The sequence below is a fragment of the Equus caballus genome, chromosome 3 (genome assembly GCF_041296265.1).
Source record: "Equus caballus isolate H_3958 breed thoroughbred chromosome 3, TB-T2T, whole genome shotgun sequence".
NCBI classification, from domain to species: Eukaryota; Metazoa; Chordata; class Mammalia; order Perissodactyla; family Equidae; genus Equus; species Equus caballus.
This window is the reverse complement of record NC_091686.1, coordinates 120,623,272-120,645,927: the sequence shown is the minus strand read 5'-3', so window position 1 is coordinate 120,645,927 and position 22,656 is coordinate 120,623,272. Positions and strand designations below refer to the sequence as shown.

The following is a 22,656-nucleotide window of genomic DNA, read 5'->3' as shown; positions in this document are numbered from 1 at the left end:
CACTGAAACCCACCGCCTCCCCGACCCAGCATGGTACCTGTGCAATTCACGCCTTCACTCTACTTCTTCTTAACTGGTGCTTCCTCACTACAAAGTTCCAATAGATTTGATAAAGTGCTCAGTATTCAAGGGTGTGCATTACCTGCAACTGTCTTTTCATAATTCTTCAATTTGTGTGTCTATAGGATTCATACACAAAGAAAAGCCTTTGAAGATGAAGGGGAAGGGTAAAAGAAAGAAAATATAAATAGAAGAAAGAACATAGAAAAGAGAAAAAAAAGACAGTGGGTTTGGAATACTAAGACTCTGGCTTTTAGATTCTACTACTTTTCATCAAGAGTCTAAATAATATTTGCTTGGCAAAGCAGAGAATAAACACATATGACAAGACAGTTATACATTTATGCACAATCCTTACCTGTTATTTTCCGATCTCAGTGCATCAATTTGGAAGACAGGTATTGCTTATTCCCTTTAGTAGGAGCCAATCCACGGCCAGAAGAGAAAATCCATAGAGACTCTACAATCTAAACTGGGACTCTATCACCAAAGAAGACAGGACCAAGGGCTAAAAGCTGATCAGGTACACCTGTTTAGCCTAGGTATCTGGAAAACTACACAGCAATGGGCAACCAGACCTACAGTCTCTTCCCCACCTAGAAGTGTGTCAAGTTCTAAGAAATGAATAAGGCTTTTTTTAAGATAATGTAATCAATAAAACTAGTGTGGGACACGAGCAATTTCTATGCAAATAGGAAGAATTGCATAAAGATTAAGAAATTCCATTTTTACTAGCTAGGTTATCAGAAATGAACTTATTAATTTATATTCTCCAGTAACAACTAAAATAAATTCTTTTCATGAATAGTAGGATTGTTCTCATGATACGACTATTACTTGACAGTAACAGAAACTAACAAATGCCTTAATAAATTGCAGGCACATAACAGACCTGGTTAATCTCTATGTTTAAAAGACAGGTAAGAAAAAGGAAGACCCAACTATATAATGATACAGCATACGGGTGAAAGCGCTCAGTTCTACATAGAATCAGCAGCACTAAATAGACTGTCATTAAAGCAAAACAAATGAGATCTAGATCAAGTGTCAATGAGACTAAACAGAAGGGAAGAGCTTTCTGTCCAACCTGGACAAACCTCCTCTCCTCGCCGTGCTCCCATCAGAGGCTTGCAGAACTGAAAGTCTGGATCAGTCTCTATGTGCTACAGTTTTAACTCCATCAGCCTCTGAGTTCCTAGCGCTTTAACTGGGCTAACTATCAAGGAGATGAACTGCGTATGTAAAGTAACATTGTTTCATTTCTAACTTTTACTTGATTGGCAGTTATTTGATGATTCATACTCATCTGTTAATATTTCTGGTTTGAAAAGCTGGACTGCTTTTCACAAATTAAAATTTTTTTGCAGGTTATCCCATTATCATAATGAGTGAGATGCTTAGTTCATCTAGATCCACTAGATGTCAGAACCCTTTAGAGGGCTATAAAAAGGTATTTTTTATACCTACAAAAAAGTCCTTATGGAGATTTACAAAACTGTCTTTTTCCCCTAGAAGGGGCAAACTTCGTGTCAGTTCACAGGATGAAAAAACATGCCTAAAGCCATTTGGGTCGAAGGGGAGGGGAGAAATGCACGCACTTACATCTGAAAGAAAGAACAACTACCAAACACATCCAAAAATCAAAACAAAACAAAGTTCATTATTAGGAAATTCTAAAAGCTTTTAGAAAAACTGTTGGAAAAGTGATGAAACAATTAAATTTTAGAAATTTAAAAACTTCAGTCAGGAGGAAAAAAAACTGATCTTCACTCTAAGAAATGCAAAATTTTCAAAAACTCTAAGCAAGTTTATTTAGAAACAAAAAATTAAAACAAGTAGATTTTTAGAATTTCCTAAAACGCAAAAAGCTCCAACATGATGAAACCCACTTGGTCAAGTATGAAACACTTTATCAAATAAAATACTAGATCACTGTACTAAAATATTTTTTCAAAGTGATACTGATGCTTCTCAAAATGTGCATAAAAATTCTACAGCGTTCAACTACTAATTTCAAAACTACAAAGTTATCTATCTTCTGAGTTTTAATGAGTGGGGTAAAAAACGGCCTGAAATTCTGCAACTCACTGAAGGACAGTGGGTCCATTTTTTTTAAATTACTATAAAAAGCCACAAGCTAAATAACTACGTATTACAGTTCTCTAAAAAGAAATTAGGTAAAAAGCAATACTTTGGTAATGTTTTAATATCTGTCAATAAGAGATATTTAACTCAATATAAAAATTTTAAATGGATTACCTGACTCATAGCCTACTAGTTAGAAATTTTAAAGGATTAGAATAAAATTCTCTACTTGATTTTGCAAAAAGATATACATTTGAGAACTCAGAATAGGTTCAAAGCACATTTTCATTTTTCATCCATTAATTACATGCTTCAAAGATTAAATCAAGTCTTTAGATGTGACTCCTAATATAACTACAGTTAGAGCCCCAGGCAGCTATTTGAATGAAGAGTGTCATCATTTAAAAGATAACCTGCTCTATAGTTTTATCAAAGTGTATTCTGGGTGATATAAAAATGTATTATTTTTGCTACAGAACTTCTTCCTTTTGCATACATTAGGGAAACACCAGAGCTGAAACAGAAGCAGGTCTGTTCATGTTAGGATATCCAGAAACTTTTAATACAGTAATGTGCATCTGGAACCTCCAGGAAGGAAACAAAGTAGAGACCATTTTCCACCTTCCTTGATTAGGGGCCACTTTTGTGTTCCTCAGAACACACTTGGGGAAATACGACCTTCTAACCAGAAAGAATTAACATTTTCCCTAAGGCCCAAGCTACAAGCAAGACATAGATCATCTAGGGTCCTTATATCCTGAATTTCCCAGGACTGAAAAGTTAAACTGAAGATATAACTTAGGAATAAAATCATTAAGTATACCCTTCTCCTTCTCTTTCAATAATCTGCATAAATTGTACCGTTCTATACAGTAAATCAATCAGCACTCCCTTTTATATGGTATCAGAAATTTCCAGATTCTTCTCCCTTTTCACCTAGGTATGCCTCGGTCCTCATTTATGATCTTTGTTACGTACACTTAGGGTCTCTTGGTTGATGTCCACTTTCTTGATGCATTCTCCGCAACAGTGCAAGGACAGGGTCCACCGCCACATACCTACCAGTGCACACTACAAACAGAGCAGCAAGGCAGGCACCTGAGCACTGAAATGATCCTGAATTTGTTTCCACTTCACAAAACCACCAAGCTATTTTTCAGTGCATCAGAAGACAGAGGGAAAGGGGGTGAGGGGAAGGCAGAAAGGGTAAAAGGGGCTCATGTGTATGGGTGGCAACTAGACCTTTGGTGAAAACGATGCCGTCTATATAGAAGTCAAAACATAATGATCTACACCCAAAATTTATATAATGTTATAGACCGATGAGACCTCGATTAGAAAAAAGACATATAACAACAGGATGTTAATAGCAGAGCCACCACTAGGAGTAAACTACACTGGCCAATGGCTCTAGAACGGAGCAAGGCCAAGTGTGATGCAGAGATGGCACACTTCACGGGCTGGTGGAGGGTCAAACTAAAGGAGAAGTACCTGTACTTAACAAACATTTGCTGGGTGTCAGGCACAGTTGTTAAAAAATTTAGAAATGCTACTGAATTTAAGCGTACTTGAATCTGGGAAACACACCAAGAAGCCTGACTACGCACAGAGCCAAAGTGCCCGGCATTAACATGACTGCTTATCTATGGCGCTCTCCAATGGAAAAGACATAGCCCTCAAAACCCAAAATATAAATTCTTTAAATCAAGGTTAACAATGCAATATTCTTGAAACTATATTTAAAAGAATTAGCAAAGTATGCTATTCAGCAAAAGTGATATATTTTGCATTGGAATTCTACACTCATTAGAACCCTCTCCTCCCAAAACAGACCGAGACGACTACCTGCAGAGACCTCTACAGGTCGGAAGCCTTTAAAAAATTTCACCAGTATGTTCCAATTATAAATTTTCTTACATCATAAAGGCAAATGTAAAGGGAGAAAAAAGGTAGCGGAAATATACACTGCATGGCTCAGAAAAACAGACACAAAGATGGAAGAAAAACAGTTAACTCTCCAAACATTCAATGCACACAGCAACTTCCCAATGACTCAAGAGCAAAACTGATTACCCCTTTCTTAGAGATTCTGGTCAAGTTCTCTGTCATGTGAAACATTTGATTTGGGGGTTAGTAATAAATCTCCTATTCAAGTGAATATGAAATTAGACAACGCTCGAAAGACAGAGATTATCATCCCTCAAAATATTTCATAAATTAGAGTAATCTCATCCAAATGCTCTTCCATGTGTTACCTAACTACTAGTACTAGAACCACTGGAGTGAGTTTTGCCTAGACTTGTTACAAACCTTGAACATTCACCTTTCAACTACTCACTACGTCAAAAATCTGTGTAATTTATGCAAATGTCACTACCTACAAATCAAATCTCCTACCTTGACCTCTCAGTCTAGTATTTCCAACCATACACAGGATATTTCCCTTTGAACTTAAGCTGGCCGGGCCTCAACTTATGTAACGATTGCACATATACGTACCCATATTTAACTATTATTCTTCCGTCAACATTGTCATTCTTTCCTTCCCTGAAAGAATCTCACATCAATTTCATTCTTCTGCACTCCCTACATCACCAACCTACTACACCTTGTTCTATACCTGAATCACCACTGTATATTCTATTATGTTCCAGCAAAATCCCCTTTGTGTCTTTGTGTCCTTGCAGGAGGGGCGAAGATGAAGCACTCTGGGTGCATTCAGCCTCCACAGCAGAGCCATCACCAGCCATGCCTCCTACAAGGCTAACTAGTGCTCTAGCATGAAGGTGCTGGGAAAGAGCAGGAGTCACGAAACTCAGAGAAGGAGCTAACTACAATACAAGGATACCTCCCCAAAGATCTGAGAGCTTGACTATAAGAGCAACTGGGGATAGGGCTTAAGAGGGGAGATAATCACTGTGATGGTTAATTTTGTGTGTAAACTTGACTGGGCCACGGGTGCCCAGACATTTGGTTAAAGGTGATCCTGAGTGTGTCTGTGAGGGGGCTTCTAGATGAGATCAACACTTGAACCAGGAGACTGAGTAAGGCAGATGGCCCTCCCCAGTGTGGGTGAGCCGCATCCAGTCCACCGAAGGCCTGAATAGAAGAAAAGGCTGACGAAGAAAAAGTTCTCTCTCTCTGCCTGTCTTTAGACGGCGATATTGGTCTTCTCCTGCCTTCGGCCTTAAACTGGAACTTACATCATCAGCTCTCCTCATTCTCGGGCTTCAAACCCAGGCTGGAACAATACCATCAGCATTGTTGGGTCTGGACTTCTCAGCCTGCATAATCATACGCCAGTTCTTTATTCTGCCCTCTCCCCGCACCAGCCACCATCCCATTGGTTGTGTTTCTCTAGAGAACCCTGACTAACAGCCACCTAAGACAGCATAGCCTCTCTCATCTGTCTTGTAGGACATAGCCTACTAGTGATATTAATGTATGGCTTTATTACAGGAACAATGTCTGTGTATAACATTTTTCAGTTATAAAACATAAAAAGGTAATAAACATTGAACCCGGAACTAACACATTACCATTTACTTGTCCATTCTTCCCCTATCCCATTCCACTGCCTTCCCTTCCAGCAGTAGCTACTAACCTAAATTGTGTCATTTCTCTGAGTTTTTTAAAAAATAAACATCACAAATGCACATATGCTTAAACATATTATTCAGTTATACTTCAGCTCTGAAAAAATGGTATTATAATGTATATAATCTTCTGGAATTGCTTTTTTTGACTCAGCATTGTTTCCAAAACTCACTCATGTTGTATACAGAAGTTCAGTCCCTTTTACTATTCTATAATACTCCATTGTGTAAATACCATATTTTATTCAATCTCCTGTTAAGGAACATTCGAGTTGTTTCAAATATTTTGCTATTAAACACTACAGCTCTGAACAATCTTGTATGTGGCTCCTGTTATACATTTCTCCTGAGTATACACCCAGAAGTGGGACTGCCAAGTTACAGGATATGCAAATGGTGAACTTTGCAAAATAATGTAAAATTATTTCCCAAAGTGGTCTTAGCAGCATTACACTCCAATCAGCAATGTGTCTAAGTTACCCCTTAATCCACATCCTAATACTTAGTACTCACAGACTTACTAATTTTCATCAATGTAGTGAGTGTACAAGAACAATACCTCACTGGAGATTTAACTTATATTTCCCTTATCATTAATAACGAGCACCTTTTCATATATTTACTGGCTATGTTTCCTCTTCCCTGAAAGACTTGTGCATGGTTTTCACTCATTTTTCTGTTGACTGTTCCTATTTCACTGATTTGTAGTTCTATATATATGGACACTAATCCCTTGCCAGTGATATATGTCATATTTTCCCCATTGTGTGGCTCATCATTTTATTTTCTTTATGCTGTCTTTTGATAAAAACTTCTAACTTAATATGCTGAATTTATCAATCTTTCCTTTTTATTGTTGGCACTTTTTGCGTCTTAAGACTTTGCTACTCAAAGTGTGGTACACGAACCAGCAGCATCAGTATCCCCTGAGCTTGTTAGAAATGCACTCACAGACCTCACTCCAGACCTACTGAATCAGAACTTTCGCTTTACCAAGTTCCCCAGATGACAAATGTGCTTTATGGTTTGAGAACACTGTCTTCAGATAGCCTTCTCTACTTCAAGATCAGAAAGATACTTGTCTGTATTTTCTTCTAAAAGTATTTAAGTTTTTCTTCCCATATTTGTGGCAGACTGAATTACTGTTCCCAAATTTCCCTTCCCTTACACTTTTTTTTAAGTTTTTTTTTTCTTTCTCCCCAAAGCCCCCGTACATAGTTGTGCATCCTAGTTGTAAGTCATTCTGTTTCTTCTATCTGGGATGCTGCCACAGCACGGCTTGGTGAGCAGCGTGTCGGTCTGCGCCCATGGAACACACCGGTGAACCTGGGCTTCTGAAGCACAGCGTGAGCTTAACCACTCGGCTCCAGGACTGGCCCTGCTTACACATTTCTTTCTTTTTTTTTTTTAAAGATTTTATTTTTTTCCTTTTTCTCCCCAAAGCCCCCCAGTACATAGTTGTATATTCTTCGTTGTGGGTCGTTCTAGTTGTGGCATGTGGGACGCTGCCTCAGCGTGGTTTGATGAGCAGTGCCATGTCCGTGCCCAGGAGTCGAACCAACGAAACAGTGGGCCGCCTGAAGCAGAGCGCGCGAACTTAACCACTCGGCCACGGGGCCAGCCCTCTACACATTTCTTTACACAGCAGGTCCCTGCTGTCACCATGGGACAGACTGGCAGCACCTCCCTGCAGGCAGAGTACCTTTCCCAGCACTATTCCCCGTGACTGGTTCAGCCAACGGACTGCAGTGGACGAGACACACACTGTGTCCAAGCAGAAGTTTTAAAAGAATCCATATGGGGCCAGCCCTGTGGGGCAGCGGTTAAGTGAGCATGTTCTGCTTCGGCGGCCTGGGGTTTGCCAGTTCAGATCCCGGGTGAGGACATGGCACTGCTAGGCAAAAGCCATATTGTAGAGGTGTCCCACATATAAAGTAGAGGAAGATGGCCATGGATGTTAGCTCAGGGCCAGTCTTCCTCAGCAAAAGAGGAGGATTGGCAGTAGTTAGCTCAGGGCTAATCTTCCTCAAAAAAAAAAAAAAAAAAAGAATCCATGTGATTCAGCCTGTCTTCTTCTTCTGGTATCAGAGGAACAGCACGTCCCAAATGGGGTAGCCTCCTCAGCATGGGTCCCAGAATGAGAAGACACCTGGGACAGAGCCATGGCAGCTACTCGCAGCCACCAGTATGTGATGTGAGCCAGGAAGAAATGGTGTTCAAGCCACCGAGATTTGGGGGCTTTGTCATCACAGTACAACCTTATAAAACATTTAAGTCCTTAATCCATCCACAAGTTACCTATATCTAGAATTAGTGAAATGGAGTTGTGAAGAAGGTATCTAATTTCATTTTTTTCTATATGGAAAACCAATTGTCCACCATCACTTATGGCTCATCCTTCCACCCCCATCTGTAACACCACTTCTCTCCTGAATCAAAGTTCCAGATAACCACAGGTCTGACCGGGGCCCCCTGTGCTCAACACATTCCTCCCCACGCCACCACCACACTGTCTGAATTACCCGAAACGTCACATGAAGTCTGAGATCCTCCTTCAGGACTGTCTTCCCCATGCTTGTCCCTTTGCCTTTTCTTACAATTTTAGAATCAGCCATCACATTCTATGAGACACCCTGCCAGGACTTTGACTGGAAACGCAGTAAATACATAGATCAATCTGAGGAGAACTGACTGCTTTACAGCACTGAGTCCTCCTATTCATGAACCAGCGCCACTTCTCTATTTATTTGTCTCCTTTTACGTCTGTCAAATAAACTTTGATTTTTGACACACGGATCTTGGTGGTTAGATTTATTCAGGTTACAGATTCTCTTGGGTTTTCTACACAATCATCATCTGCTAATGACAAGTTTTGCACTTCTAGCATTCCAATCCTCAGGCCTGTTAGTGCTGTTCACTTGTCGTGTTGGCCTGTGAAGCAGGACGGTGAAGAGAAGTGGTGTCAGGGGGGCGTCCTTTGTCTGGTACCAGATTACGCAGGAAACGTTTCCTCACTTCCTCATTAAGACTGATGTTCTCTGTGTGTTTTCTGTAGACATTCTTCATTGGCGAAGAACATTTCCGTCTACTTGAAGTTTGCCAAGATCACAGACATAGCTCCTCACCTATGTCTAGAATTAGTGAGCAAAGATACTCTCTTCCTTATAACGAGTGCTTTTCTTCCAGTAACAGCAGGAGCTTATTTACTGAATCCTTACCAAAGTGTTCTGCATGTATTTTCATTTCTTTCTAACAAGCCTATGAGGTAGACACTGCTATTCTTCCCTTCTTACAGATGATGAAACTGAAACTTAGAATAGAAAATTAATTTCCACAAACAGCAAGAAGGAGGAAGAGTCGGGATTTGAAAGCAGGCTGAGTTCACTCCAAAGTCAAACTCACTACAGACCATCTGATAACAACTCACAACTACCTAGAAGGATCCTTCTGGCCCCAAAGGGGATGACTTCAGCAGCAACAGCCTGCATCTAACTTTGGCTTTCCAGGAATTATATTCTCCTCTAAAGGAGTCCAATCTGACCACGGATTCCTTAAGAAGTCCTTTAAATCATAAACAGGACAAATTCAGCAGGGGAGAAAGAGAGGTAGGATTAAATGAAATGAGTGTTTTAAATTCACATGAAATAGGGTCCAAATTTTGAGAATGAGCTATTGCTCCAAGGACCTTAACACCACTGATAAATATTTGAAAATATGCAGATAGATGGCTAAAGAAAACCAAAGAAGTCTCAACCTTACCAAGAAAAGAGCAGGTTAGCATGGATACCATGTAAAGTAAGTTTAAGGGAACCAGTATGTTTAACCTAGGAAAGAAAAGCTTAATGTGCACTATCACTCTGTTCATACACACACATATACATATATACATATTACATATATAGTGGGGGGGGTTGAGGAAAGTCACAGAGAAGGGGGAACAGACTTACCCTATATTTCTCCGGAAGGCCACCCAATGAGTCAAATCAAAGCAATCAAAACATTTTCTAAGAAAAATACTGTCCAACTGTGGCCGACACTGGGATGTGCCACCCAGACCTCCAACTGAAGGCCGAGTCGCCAGCTGCCGGCAGTGCTGCGTCAGCCCTTCAGGGACTGCCTCGGCTCCCGAGAGCTGCCCCGTCCAACATCTTGCCTTTTCCCTGGCGTGCTCCACATCCAACGACTAACTGACGAGAGTATACAGGGCTGGCCACTCGGTCAACCTGGGGCAACTCTGAAGGGCCATTCTAGCTTCACAGCTCCCCATGAGGTTGGCCACGGCTGTGGCTGGGCCTGCAAGGCAGCCCAAACTCTCCCTCCCTTCTGTGGGTGTGGACCCCACGGGGACTTCCTGATCAACATTCTGCGGCTCCTTTCCAGAGAACTCACCTCCCAAAGAACCCAACTTGTGACACATAAAGGAACTGACCACCCCTCAGACTGAAGTGCTAGGGGAGTGTGATTTCAGTTCGTGCACAAGATGATCATTCTCACAGGCCCACATTATTGTTTGCTCTGTAGACAAACTGGATCCACGTCTACAGAAACTCTAGTTCAACATTTAAGAACGTGGACACGCTAATCCAAGTCCTAGGCACTGCAGTCACTTTCGAGTGTAGCTTCTTTTCATTCTCTTACAACTACTATTCATTTTCAATCTACCCCTGTTCAGACCCTAATCCAATGACCGACGTCCTTAGAAGAGGGAAACTTGGACAGAGACACGCAGAGAATGCCACATGAAGACAGAGGCAGAGACTGGACTCATGTGCCCACGAGCCAAGGAATGCCCAAGACTGCTGAGAACCACCAGAAGCTGGGAGAGAGGCAGACAACAGGTCCTTCCTCAATCTCCAGAAGGAACAGACATTGCCAACACCTGCGTTTCAGGCTTTTAGCCTCCAGAACTGTGAAAGAGTAAGTTTCTGTTGTTCTAAGCCTCCCAGTTTATGGTGCTTTAATACAGCAGCCCTAGGAACCAACACAGCACTTCCCACCCGACCTCTCAGTGACACTGCACTTACTCTCCTGCAGCTTTTGTCTTAGTCAGAAGCATACAGGATGTGACAGTGAGGAGAACTGAGCTGGCGTCAGCATCAGAAGCATGCCATCTTTCTGCTAAGAGAGATCATCCAGTGCTGTTCGGACATTTCTCCAAGTAGCAGAACGCAATACTAGACCTGAAACAGGTGAAAGTGGCGCGGGTGAGGAGGAGGGAAACTGCCCAGACACCCAGCTTCCCACCCACTGCCTCATGCCTTAAGAATCTAGGCTCTCTAGAATTTTCAGTCATTCATTCCTTCAATAAATATTTGAGCAGCTACTCTGCACCAGACGCTGCTTTCACAGCATAAAAAACATGGAGTTGAGCCAAACCTCCTCATTTTACAGATTAAGAACTTGAACATGTATGCAGGGTCCCACGGTGAGTCCACTGTGGGTCTAGCTCTAAAACTTTTCATCAAACCACTCACCCCTCATCTGACTTGTACCCTTGCCATCATACAATTTTGAAGGACCAGAGCAAAGCCTTTTTATTCTGATTTTGGCATATCCTTCTTAATCAAAGTTTTTGGTTTGGCCATTACTATTCACTGTCCCCACAGGCCTGGAGGCATTTTGAGAAGCTGACAGACCTGAACCTGGAGCCAGAGAGAAAGCAAGATCAGCTCTCACCCTACTTTAGCCAATGGCAGACTGCAGAGTGCTACCTGATCCTTTTCAAGGTAATCTTTTGCCGGCCTTGGCAAGGCCCGACTGAAGTTCCACGCAGAGGAGTTTCAGTTTCGATGACAGTTTCTATTGCACGGCTAGGGAAAACACTGTTATAAACATTGTTCTTAAATGTGCAAGTGTGGGAGAATGAAATGCAGGAGAAAAAAGTATAATGTCTAAGGGAAAAAATATCTGCCTGACACTGTAGTGATACAGCTACCAACACAGTAAAAGGACGCCCACGAGTGGCACCAGGAAGGCCCTTAGATGATCAGGGCAGAAGCGGGCTAGGGGCTGCCAAATCATGCTGACTAGAGTAACCAAACGAACAATAGGTAAACCAGAAGACCAACTTACAAGTTTGGATAGAGACAGTCACAAAGTCCTCCCGTGAGGGGGCCTAACTGAACACTGAAAGGTACCCTAGGGGGCTTAGAATCAGAAGGAAGATGGGATCTTCTTACGGTAGCTTCATCAAGTGAAGGGGGCAAGATGAAAGCACCCCCGACACCAAGACTGTGAGGATCAGGAGAGTCTGCCTGCTTTAACGGTGTCAAATCTCCTCCATGCGGGCCTTCTTCCTGCTGCCGTGGTTGATTCCCCAGAGGCTACATCTCAGCTCCCGCTGAACAGGCTTGCATTCTCATCCTGACGAGACTCACTTTAAAAAAAGCAGAACAGGGCAAGATCGCGAGCCTAGAGACCATCTCCCAGACTCGCTCACTTCTAAAGAGCCAAGCCCACCTATTACGTACATAGTGGGCAGGCACAGGTGCTCTCTGAACTTCCCTTTCACCCAAGTTCTAGAGAAACTTTAGTGGCACTCTCTGGCCCGCAGGCCACGACTATTATGACTGTTCCCCCTGGCGCCCCGCCTTCTCTGGCTCCCCTGCTGGCTCCTCCTCCTTCCCTAGCTCTGCAGGCTCAGTCCTGGGACAACTTCTCTAGTCATAGTCACTTCCTCCATCAGCGCCGTCTAATAGCAAAATGTGAGTCACATGTATGTAATTTAAAATTTTCTAGTTAGGGATATTAAAAAGAAAAACAGGTGAAATTAATTTTAATATTTTCTTTAACTCAATAGATCCAAAACAGTATCACTCCAAATATAATCAAGGTGAAAGATTATTGAGATTTTTATGATATTTTTCCCATACTAAGTCCTTGAAATTTGGTATGTATTTGACACAGCACATCTCAAGTCAAACTAGTCACTTTTCAAGTATTCTAAAGCCACATGTGGCTCATGGCTACCTTACTGAACAGCATGGTCCCACCTGATCTCCAGTCCCATGATTTTAAATACCATCTATGCAGTGATTACTCCAAACTTTATCTCGACACTGCTTCTCTCTCATGAACCCCAGAATTCTAGAGCCATCAAGCTACTAGTCAGTTAGGTATCTAATTGGCATCTCAACTCATAACACATTTAAAGAAAAAAAAAAGCAAAACACCAAACTCTGAATTCTCAGGTCCTTTCCATGACCTTCCCAACATCAGTCAAGGGCAACTCCATGCTTCCACTGCTCAAGCCAAAAGCTTTGGCCTCATCCTGACTCTTCCTCTTCCTCTCATATCCCATATCCAATCCATGAGCAAATCCCCTTAGTCCTACCTTCATAACGCATCCAGAATCAGAGTCTTTCGCTTGTTCTGCCCTCTCCCTGAACAATGCTCTGCTCCTCAGATATCCCCACATCTTTCTCCCTTATTTCCTTCAGGTCTCAGCTCAAGTGTCATCAGAGAGCCCCTCCCTATCCACCCTATACAACATCACATCCCCATCTCCTGCTTTATTTTTCTTCTCAGCATGAATTTTCACTTGATGTACGTATCCATTTGCTTACTCTTACTGTCAGTCTTTCCCTGACTCCCACCAGAACAAAAATGGCTGCATGTGGCAGCCATGGGAGTGCACCACTCAGAAAGGCCTGGAAGAGAACCTGCTGTGGGGATCTGAGCTGACCGACAGCCTCTAGCTGCTGCACATTCAGAGTCACCAGAGCAAGGACATCAGGCCATGAGTCACCTCAGACTGCCCCCAACAATGCTGACCAGGCAGGGGTTCTAGACCCAGGCCTCCCTGCCTGATGCAGACCCCATATCAGCCTGGCCAAGACTTTCTCAAAACTGCCCAGGCCTGAGGCTGCTCCCACCCAGTCCCTCCCTCCTGCCCTCTCTCCTTGCACAGTCACATCTGTGCAGAGGTCACACGCCTCTTCCTATGCACTCCCGCTCCCTCCCTCTTTCCCTTCCCAGGCAATTCCCCCAATAAATCTCCTGCATGTCTAATCATCTGGGCATCTGCTCCTAGTACCTCGTAGGCAGTCAACAAGTATTGTCTGGACAAATAAACCTCTAGGAAGAGCAGGGCAGTGGAAAGAACATGAAGTCGCAAGGACGGAAGTTTGAGTTTCTGTTCTGCCATATATTATCTGCAAGCTTAGGGAAGTTTCTTGAGATCTCTGAGCCAGAGCCTCATCATTTGTAAAATGAAGATAATCCCACCTCTTTCAGAGGCTGTTAGGAGGATTAAATGAAATAGTTTACTAAGGTCCCTAACCTGAAGCCGACTCATAGGAAGCGTCTTAACGGTGTGAGCTCCTTCTGTTTCTCACCCATTTTCCGTAGCTACGTCTAAGAATCCTTTACCTTTCCCCTTCACCAAGAATTCGGGCCACTTTTTAACTAAATAAAGCCCCAAATGACCCTATATACCCACTAGTGAATCCTTTGTTCAACTGAGCCTAACTGATGAATACATTTTACCTTCATTCCTGACTTGCCTATGATGGGCTTAGGGTTTATTTTACTAGATTTTAGAAAGTGAAATCTCATCAGAGATAGGTATCTTAACACTGAAATTTAGGCTATTCCTGAATGCTTCAAGTACTTTTTTTAAAAAAACAAACTAATATAAAATCTAAAAATGCAGTTCAATACCAACTTCTTACAGTTAAGTTTTTTAGAGCCCCTTTTGAAAAAAATCTTAAAGTTTGCAGTATTCTAGATCAGTACGGAGCTTTTCAAGAAAATATACACTGAATGTGCATGGATTTCAGTTAGCAGTTTTTAAGAGAGACAAGCATGAGTGTGTCCTTATATATGCATTCTGAAAAGTCTCCAAGTGGATAAACTGAACTGTTGGTGGCCGTCACTCACAGGGAGCAGGATTAGAAGGCATGATGATGAGGGATTCTCACTTTTATATGCTTCTTTTAAAAAGTCTTTACAGGACTGGCTACATAATTTGTGGGGTCCAGTGCGAAGCGAAAAATGCAAGCCCTGTCTTCAAAATTATTAAGAATATCAAGATTGTGAGAGCAGAGCATTAAACCAAGTAAGGGCTCTGCATGACTGTACAGGTTACTGGCTCTTGAAGCTGACCCTGAGCCTTTATAACTTTTATTAACCTAACATTTAATGTGCAATACAAAGAATTTATCTTTCTTAATAGCACAAAATTATATCATAGGACTACTTCAGAGAACAAAATATCCATCCTAATGTCTAAAACTGATGTAGCCAGCAAGAAAAATTTTACCATGACCAATGATATGAGAGAAGTTAGAAACTTGGTCGGGTTTTTTTCAGGTCGCTTAAAGGAGGTTACGCATGGAAGTTCACCAGGACACAGGCGCTGAGAATGGTCACTGCAGCACCGTTACAACAGCACAACGTGGAGCGCAGCCCATCACTTCAACTAGTTCCAGAGATAGACTCTGGCACATTCATACAACAGAATGCATGAAAGAAACGGGGAAGAAGATCTGTATGTGCTGATAGGAAGAGCACTCCAAGACACAAAGTTTAGTGTTTGTTTAAACAGGACGCTCTCTACCATGACTCTATTTTCTAGAAGTATAGGCATAATTTTTTTCTATGACATCCAAAAAACTTATCAGTGGTTTTTAAAGATGAGTATAGGAGGGAAGGGGAATGAAAGAGATTAACTTTTCATCTTATAATCTACTGCTTTTTAACATTTTTTAACATGTCCTTTTAAGAAAATGAACAGGCTTTATAACAATTACTTATATTCAAAACATTCAAAATATTTTGATAAATCATAACAAAATATACTTTAACAGTTTTAGATTAAGATTTAAAATTTATAAAAATAAAGAAACTGCTTCAGTGGCACTAACAAAAGATTATTAACAAAAATACAATCAGTATTCACTTACCTATGGAGGTAACCAAAAAAGGCAGTGGCAAATAACCACCACCACCAAAAAAGGATCAAAAATGTGTCTATTCAATTTTAACTTTCTCTCCATTAAAATCCTCAGAGAAGATGCTAACAAAAACCAGATGTTAATTAGACACCTCAGAAAAGGCTAATAACTCAAGGAAAAAAGGGGGGCTTGAATCAATCCCCAAACTGGGCAATTTTCAAGTAGTCATGTACTGGCTATTAACTTTCTAAAGTACTTTGGAAAATGTAATTGAGCAAGAAACAAACTCCCGCCTGAAAGGGAAAATAAATCTCTCCCCACTTTTTACCTCCCCCCATTATTGAGGTAATAACCATATTATCAAAAAAGAAATTTGAAAATGCGTCGAGGCACATTTCTTCACACTTACTTATCTCCATGGATTTTCTTCACCATAGGTGACTGGCTCATTTCATTTCAATATGTACTGAGTGACCACCCCCCATGAGGCACACAGTGCCTAGGCTCGCTTCCCATCACAAGAGAACTACACACACACACACACACACACACAGTGCCTGTGTTAACAGACCTTGCATTCCTTCATGACTATCCAAAAACACACAAAGCAATATATTCTCAAGCATTTTTGCAATTATTAACCTCTAATTATTACCTTTATTTCTAATACAAAAACAAGTTCATCCACTGCGATAGCCCTATCATCTTCAATTCTTTGGGCAGGTTTTAAGAAAGATTTATTAGGAATATACAGAATTCCAATGATTAAAAAAAAGCTCATAATCATAAATATAGTCAGTGTAAGTTGACACAGCATAATACAGTCAACGTAAGTTAAACACACATTCTTATGGCGCTTCAAGCGGAATTCCGTACTATGTTAGAACCAACAGATACAATTTTTTCAAGTTTCTGGATACAACTTGTTAGTCAGTAATGCACATAAACTCAAAAATAGTAACTAAATGTATAATTAAAAGTTTCAAAATTACAGCTGGTTTTCCTCACTTAGTTTCTCCCTATCCAGCCAGGGGTAAGACCGCGGACCAGACAAAGGAAGAGCCAGAGGGCTGCGGAGAAAGACTGGTGACAGTGAAAAGCTTTGGAGATGATGTTAAAAACAGAATTTCAACAGTCATTCCAAATACTAAATAGGGAGATTCTATCACTTAATGAATAATTACAAGATATAAGATTAAAATGAAAACATTTGCTTTACTGAAAAACAATATAAAATTTGATAATTTCCATTTTCCACTGACTTTCCTAAGCCACGTGCAAAAAACCTGGCTTATCTACAGATAGATTCGCCTGTCTTCAGAATAATTTAGGACTATCATCATTAATATGCTTGTGCAAAAGCCCTCTTTAACTAAATACTCACCTTTCTGCTTATTCCCAGAACTAACGAAAGAATGGGAGAGAGCAGATGATTTTTTCTCTTTATACACATGAACCAGAAATAAATCTGTGAACACTGTTACAGTAAGCCAGCACTTACAGTCAATCAACTTACCCACCACCAGTGTTCTCTACACCTGCTCCAACTAGCTAAAAGCTGCCACTTACTGTGCACTTGCTACTGGGACTGTTGGGAGAGTGTCATGTGGATTCATGAAGCTCTCATATAAAGCCATTCCAACTCTATCCTCCTCTGCTGAAATCACAGATTGCAGAGTGACTGAGTACTTCAGTCAAACACTAATGACTAAGTACTACGCAAAAGACAACCCTGCACACTATAGGGAACGAGCAGTGGACAAGGCTTTCCTCTCTTCTCTCAAGGAAATTTCTAATTCAGGAAAGGCTTCCACGTAAAGAATAAAGTAAAAAGTCAAAAGGGAAAAGTAGCTGGGTTGGAGGTATTAGTCAAGCACTGTGCAGAAGAATCATGAGTCAACTATGAAAAAGAGGGTGAGCTTCCTTCATAGAAGTGAAGCATTTAAGCCAAGCCTTCAGTATTAAGGATTCTGATAGAAGAAAAAGGCAGAAAGAGCATTCCAGATCAAAGGAATTGGACAAACGACCATGAAAGTGGCCAGAGGTCTAGTGCTGAAACACAAAGCGACGGGAGAGATGCAGTCAAGATGAAGCTAAAAGTCAGAAGGAGCCCCGACAGCACAGGTCTCAAGGATTTCCTCACCCTTCGACACTAGTTCTCAATCCGGGCCAGCTGGTGGTGACTTCCAGGTGAAAATCTTTGTGGGGGTAAGCCTGCGGACAGAACTAGGGCATCCCCTCAGGTGTGACGGCATGGGGGGAAATGTTTGAGAACCTCTGGTGTACACTTGGTGGGGGGGACGACATGACATGATTTGATTTACATATTGAATAACTCTGGTAATGGAACACAAGAGGACTAGAAAGACCAGAGAGAGAGAGGCCAGTCAGGAGGCCTACAGTAACAATGTACATAAGGACTACAAAAGCCTCGGGGAGGGCAGGGGCAGAGGAAGGGCTAAAGAAAAGACGACGAATACGTGGAGGCAGACCTAATAAAAATCCGGTTCAGAAAGCAAACACTCAAAAAGTTTCCAGCCTGAGGGGCTGGCCCCGTGGCCGAGTGGTTAAGTTCGCGCGCTCTGCTGCAGGCGGCCCAGTGTTTCGTCGGTTCGAATCCTGGGCGCGGACATGGCACTGCTCGTCAGACCACGCTGAGGCAGCGTCCCACATGCCACAACTAGAGGAACCCACAACGAAGAATACACAACTATGTACCGGGGGGGCTTTGGGGAGAAAAAGGAAAAAATAAAATCTTAAAAAAAAAAAAAAAATAAAAAAAAAAAAAAAAAAAAAAAAAAAAAAAAGTTTCCAGCCTGAGTAACGAGGACGGACACACTGTGGGATGAGACACCTTATTGCCTTCTATGTGAACAAGGAGAGGCAGTGCACAAAGTACAGCCACTTTACGTGACACTGCAAAGCAAAAGTAATGTGAACAAGACTCTTCTCATTTCACAGAATAAGAAACTAAAGTCCACGAGAGATTTAACTGACGCACCCAGGGTGACCCAGGAAGTGAGATGAGCCAAAACACAAACCTGAGTCCTTGAAACCCAGGTCTACCCTTCTCTAAATAAGCCCCCTCAAAAGCAAATGACTGTTTGTGAGTATAATAAATCTCAAAAAAAACCCACCAAAAATGTTTTAAACTAAAAGCATGTAATCTGCTGGGAGTGCAATTATATTTCCAAGGTAAGGAATATTTTAAAACTTGTGCTCTGGTTCCCCCTACCCAAGAGATCGGGTGCAGTGACTTCACTGCCAGCAGTGTGGGCTCAGGGACCCTGAATGTTTAGACACAGATGGGACAGGTGGTTGTTTCCACCTGGTATAAAGATACCACTTGGTATTTTGTGAGAGATCAAACAGAAATGAAAAGAAATATTCTAAGTATTAACTATCTTCAACATAATAAAACTGCATTTCCATTGTTGTGGTTGGTACCCTGATGTTTGTTATTAAAATACTTTAGAATATACTCCATAAGGTGGATTACAGATTTTTACTTTATTTAGCAAATGTTTGAGCACCTTCAACGTTTAAACCCCTGAGCAAGGTGTTGGGGGTAAAATAATGACATGGTCAGCACAGGCAGAGTTTAACATACACAATGTGCGACAGGGACAATAACGAAAGTAAAAATAGAGGATTATGACTGCAGAAACGAATAATTCATCTTGACAGGATTTCCAAAGGGCTCCAGAGAGGACATAAAATCAGTGTGGACTTTCAAAAACTAGAAGGAGTGGGAGTGAGATAGGGCATTCAATCAGAGAAAAGGATGTAAGGACAGAAGGGATGAAGCAGCTGGGCATGTTCAGACAACCAAGAGTAGTCTCATTTGGTGGGACCGTGTGGAAAGGGGACAAAGAGGACAGGTAAAGTTCAGCGACGACTGGGACAAGACTGTGAGGGGCTTTGAATGTGATACTAGTGGGTCTGAATTCTAGTCTCCAAACAACAGGCAGTCTTAGAAGCTTTCTGAGCCAGAGACTGGCAAGATCTGATCTGCGTTTAGGAAAGATGACTCTGCTAGGCAGGCAAAGTGTGGATAGGAAGGGGTGGGGAGGAGCCTGAAGACAAAGCTTTAAGCCAAGAAAGGCATCTGAGGCTTTGACACACTAGCACTAATCCAGTATTTTAAAAGAGGCTGAATGTTGACCAATTGCTTCACGTCTCCCCTCATGCGATCATCCTCACCATCCTGTGAGACAGGTATCATGATGCTTCCCACTTTACAGATGAGAAAACTGGCTCAGAGGCCTTTAACTGCTCCAGGTCAAATGCTGCTAAAACAGGGAGAAAACCCAGGCTCAATACTTTTCCACACAGTGCAAAATAAAAAAACCAATCCTATTAATTTTAAAAAGTGCTACTATCGGGGCTGGCCCCGTGGCCGAGTGGTTAAGTTCGCGCGTTCCGCTGCAGGCGGCCCAGTGTTTCGTTGGTTCGAATCCTGGGCCCGGACATGGCACTACTCATCAGACCACGCTGAGGCAGCGTCCCACATACCACAACTAGAAGGACCCACAACGAAGAATATACAACTATGTACCAGGGGGCTTTGGGGAGAAAAAGGAAATAATAAAATCTTTAAAAAAAAAAAAAAAAGGTTTAAAAAGTGCTACTATAAAATAAGGCATAAAGTGATCTATCATTAGAGAAGTGCTAAAAATCCATTTAATTTTCTTAAATGTTTGCAACTTGTGTAATAAATAAGCTAATCACCCTTTAAAATAGCTACAAATTTGCCTTATGTTAATACCATGTTAAAGACCTGTAATTTTCTTTGAAAACAAACAAAACCTGTACCTCTAATTCCATTTCCTATGGAATTAAATATTTAAGACTAATATTCTCCCCTCTCTTCAATGTTTCAGTGGCCAAATTGGCATTTCACTGACGAAAGAGGCTAAAGTAAAAACCATTATATATGTGCCCAAACTGAGGTGGTAAGCTACTTTGTGAATTATTAAAGACTCACTATTTAGCAAGTACAGCAACTGAATCTAGAATATAATAAGTAGTATTAATTGAAAGAACCTTACCTACAGGTATGCAAAGGCACAATTCCGGAAACAGTTTTTGTCACAAAGAAAGGGCACAAAGATCCTGAGACCATTTACGAATGGGTCAATCCAACCCAACCGACGGGAGAAGATCTGACCTTCAGGAGGCAGAGTGCTAGGTCTTTCCCCTTTACATTCCAAGCCTAGGAAACAGTCAAGGTGTTCCAGCACGGGTCTTATATTGCACAGGAGAAATCTAGCTTGGGGATTTGATTGTATAGCACCCACAGCATCACCATTACCAAAACTGCTTGCCCTCACCCTCTCACCAACCTTCTACCACCGTTTTTTTTAAAACAAGCAAAGACCCAGAGATGTAAAACCCATTCTTCGGAACGCGCACGCAGTATCCAACCTAGATATCCAAGTATCCAGCCCAGGTAATTATCAGCAGGAACCACGTTTACTTAAATCATTCCAACGAACCGCATGCCCCCTCCCCGCTTAACCTCCTGGACTTTTACTACGTTAAGTGTCCACAGCTTGTCTATAGACGACAAAAACTGAAAGGGGGTGAAAGAGCAATCAAAACTGGGCTCTGCCACGATCGGGGGCTCCGCTCCAGGAGCTCGGCAGGCCCTGTCACCTGCGCACCGCCCGCGGCATGCTAAACCCCGGGGCAGCACGCAGCATGTCCCACGCGACAGCCCCGCGTCTCGGGCGGGGAAGGGTGCATGGCTCCAGAAGGCCGCCGGGCACGCGAGAGCTCGGGGCCCAGGCCGAGCGGACCCAGGCGCTCCCGCGCCGCGGCCCCGGGTGACTTTGCGGGCCCGTCCCTCCAGCGGCGGCCGTAACCTTCGCCAAACCTTGCGCCCGCCAGCCCCGCCCCGCGCGCGCCACGCCACTGGCCCGCGCGCCCGTCCGTCAACGCCGGCCCCGCCCGCAGGCCCCTCCCCCGCCGGCGGCTTCCCCGCCCGGGCCCCTAAAGGACAATGCTGGAGGGGAGGGGGCGGAGGCGCCGAGCCGGGCGAGGGCAGCGCAGGGAGCGCCCACCCGCCGGCCGGCCGGCCCCGGGAGCCCCGCGCCGCCGCCCCGGGCTCGCGCCCCGGCCCCACGCCCGCTCCCCGCCTCGCCTCCCCCAGAGAGCCGCTCCCAGCGCGGCGACACCAGCCCATTGTGCGGACTCATCGTCCGCCGCGGCCGGGCGCCGGCACGGCGGGGATGCCCCGGACGCGGCTCCCCCGGCCCGCAGCCCACCGCACGCCCGGGCCCTGCGTGGGGTCCCGGCGGGGCTCGCGGCCAGGCGGGGCGGCCTGGCTTCTCTGAGGCCGGCCCCGGAGCCCCGGAGCCCCGCGACGGCGGCGGCGGCGTCCCACCCGGCCCGCGCCCGCCCGGCCCGGAGCCGCCGCCCTGCCCGCCCCGGCCCGTCCGCGGTACCTGCCGAGCGGCCGGATGGCGCGGCGGCCGGGGGCGCCTCCTCTCGCCGCGAGGGCTCCGAGCGGCAGCCGAGCGCCGGCGGCCCTGGCCTGCGCCTTACGTAAAGCGGCGGCGGCTCCGGCGCCACTCGGCGGAGGGCGGGAGGCGGCGCGCCGCGGCCGCCCCGCTCCGTTACCCGGCAACTGGCCTCAGCGCCCCGCCAACCGGGCGCGCTCCATATCCTTCCGCCCAGGCGCCGGGATTACATCAGCGCCGGCCGCCCCGCCCCGGCCCCGCCCCGCCCCGCCGGCCGGCTGCGAGTGGGCGGGCCGAGGGCGCGCGGGGCGCTCCGGGTCGAGCCCTGCGGCCGGACCTGGGTGTGGGCGCTGCTGGGAGGCTGAGGGCGGGAGCCCACCCAGGGTGCGGGGCCTCGGAGAGGAGACTCCCCCTGCGGAGGGGCGCGTGGGGCTGCTCTTTGCAGAAGCGCCTGCACTCCGCCGCCGCCCCTCCCCTCCCCTCCCCTCCCCACCCCCGGCCATCCCCAGCCCGCGCCGGGGGAGGGGGCTCGACTTGCACCGCCCACCCGCGGCG

The 22,656-nt window shown here is 44.1% G+C and overlaps 1 protein-coding gene across 12 annotated transcripts in view; it reads right to left on the bottom strand.

The window, feature by feature from the left end:
• Positions 1 to 22,334, bottom strand: part of KIAA0232 — an 81,840-nt gene extending 59,506 nt beyond the window's left edge. For 7 of the 12 annotated variants that reach the window (XR_011437248.1, XM_023638396.2, XM_023638398.2 and 4 more), the window contains exon 1: positions 22,087 to 22,334. The gene's annotated coding sequence lies outside the window, so the exon portion shown is untranslated. Of the gene's footprint in view, positions 1 to 418; positions 4,253 to 17,780; positions 18,177 to 18,453; positions 19,930 to 20,688; positions 21,525 to 22,086 lie in introns of those variants that run through there. The other 5 variants (XM_070262750.1, XM_070262756.1, XM_070262754.1 and 2 more) reach the window with 4 other exon arrangements.
• Positions 22,335 to 22,656: the final 322 nt, after the last annotated feature.